Below are 2,277 nucleotides of genomic sequence, written 5' to 3' on the forward strand. Positions count from 1 at the left end.
ATTGGAAATACTTGAATTGTAATTCAATGCAGTTACTTGTTTAATCTCAAGAAAAAGGTTAAGAACAAGGCGCATGTTGAGGCTTCGATATGTGAGGCCTATATTGTTGAAGAGATATCAATATTTATCTCGTACTATTTCGAAACTCATATGAGAACAAGAATCAATCGCGTTCCACGACATGACGATGGTGGTGAAGTGCCTTCCAGTGGGAACTTGTCAATATTCTCCAAAACTGGACGACTCACACCTAAAAATGCCGTACGAGGAAGATTTTTGTCGGAAATAGAATTCAAACAAGCACACAACTATGTTCTATTTAACTGTGATGAGCTGAGACCATTTATTCAGTAAGTTTATATATGTGTTTTGTCAGTAAAATATTGGTAATTATATATTGTGAAATCATACACTCATTATCACTTGCAGGCAACATCGACAATATTTGCTCTCCAATAACTCGCAGCTGACCGACTCTCAGATCTTTCAATTACAAGATGAACAATTTGCCACATGGTTCAGAACACATGTAAGCACTATCACAAACTCATTCTAACTTGCAAAATTATTGTACGTATGCATGCCATTACGAGATTCTCGTTCATTTACCATTTATTGATGTGCATTACATGTATATAAGGTTTATCAAATGGGAAGAAGTGCGTCTAAGTCATTGTCTTCACTAAGCCTCGGGCCTGAAAGAAAAGTTAAGTGCTACACCGGGTATTTTATCAATGGATACGTTTTCCATACTGAAGAATACGGGCAAGGAAGAAAGACATACAACTATGGTGTTTGTGTTAAAAGATCCACAAGTAGTGAGTTAGAAGTTGACTACTATGGTAGATTAGAAGAGGTCATTGAACTACAATATCATAGCGAGCAGAATACAATATTTTTATTCAAATGCTATTGGTATGACACGACGGACAGAGGAATCAGAGTTGATACGCACCATGGTCTGGTCGAAATCAACTCAAAAGCTAGACTCCACAACATAAATGATGTCTTTGTTTTCGCAAAGCAATGTCAACAAGTTTATTACACATATACCCCTTCATTTAGAAAGGATCGATCAAGAGTTGATTGGTTGTCCGTTTTGAAAACGAAACCACGGGGTCGTGTCGAGGTTGTTCAGGATGAGAACGAAGAAACAAGTGTGCGGGATGAAGTCTTTCAAGTTAGTGAGTTGGTTGAACCATATCGAGTTGCTCCTTCGATTGAATTGGAAGAAAATTCAAATTTTCGTGTTTCCGATGAAAGTCTTATTGATGTTGACGTAGAGGAGTTGAACGTTGTTTTGAGCTCTAGCGGACAAACAAATGTCGATGAAGAAGATGATATCCATATTGAAGATTGCGATGAAGGTGATAACTATTCAATTGATGACGAAGAAGAAGATAATTCTGACTAACTATCAAAACGAAGCCCTGTGTAAAACCCTTTTCTTCATGTAATTTACATTATGGATGATATATTTTTTAACATGAAATATATATTTATTGTTTAAGCACTGTTGCTATTGTTTTGTGCGATGAACAGTTTATTATCGAATTTTTTGCAGGAAGGTAAATAGAAAATACAAACACAACACCTTTGTACATTGCACAATCACCGACGTCTATACTGACGGACCGCCGTCCGTCGGCATCTCATAGAGAGTTCAAAAATAATTACATCGAAATGCCATAATCACCGAAGTCCGTTGGCATCTTACAGAGAGTTCAAAAATAATTACACCAAAATGCCACAATCACCAACGACCATACCGACGGAACTCAGTCCATCAACATCTCACAGAGAGTTCGAAAATAATTACACCGAAATACCACAATCACCGACGACCATACCAACGGACCTCCGTCCGTTGGCATCTCACAGAGAGTTTGAAAATAATTACACCGAAATGCCACAATCACCGACGACCATACCGACGGACCTAATTCCATCGGCATCTCACAGAGAGTTCGAAAATAATTACACCGAAATGCCACAATCACCGACGTCCATACCGACGAATTTATCGACATCTATACCGATGGAATTTATCCGTCGGTAAGTTGTCCGTGGCTAATTTTACCGATAAAAATACCGACGGAGTGCGCGAATTCCAAAGGGTGTGAATTAAATGCACCTCTGACCGTGTCAGATTACCGACGGAATCATCGACGGACCGCGAAAAATTTGGAGCGCAATTAAAAAATTCGGAGCAAAATTCAAAAATTACCGACGGATTGTTTGCCTTTTACCGACGGATTTAAAAAATTAATAATATTT

The 2,277-nt window shown here is 38.3% G+C and overlaps 1 long non-coding RNA gene across 1 annotated transcript; it reads left to right on the forward strand.

The window, feature by feature from the left end:
- The first annotated feature begins 264 nt into the window (after positions 1 to 264).
- On the forward strand, positions 265 to 722 carry LOC140954336 (uncharacterized). Its single transcript, XR_012167499.1, has 3 exons — positions 265 to 350; positions 430 to 529; positions 641 to 722. It is a non-coding gene; the product is annotated as an uncharacterized lncRNA (long non-coding RNA).
- The last annotated feature ends 1,555 nt before the right edge of the window (positions 723 to 2,277 follow it).

Source organism: Populus alba, chromosome 12 (assembly GCF_005239225.2).
Source record: "Populus alba chromosome 12, ASM523922v2, whole genome shotgun sequence".
Taxonomy (NCBI): domain Eukaryota; kingdom Viridiplantae; phylum Streptophyta; class Magnoliopsida; order Malpighiales; family Salicaceae; genus Populus; species Populus alba.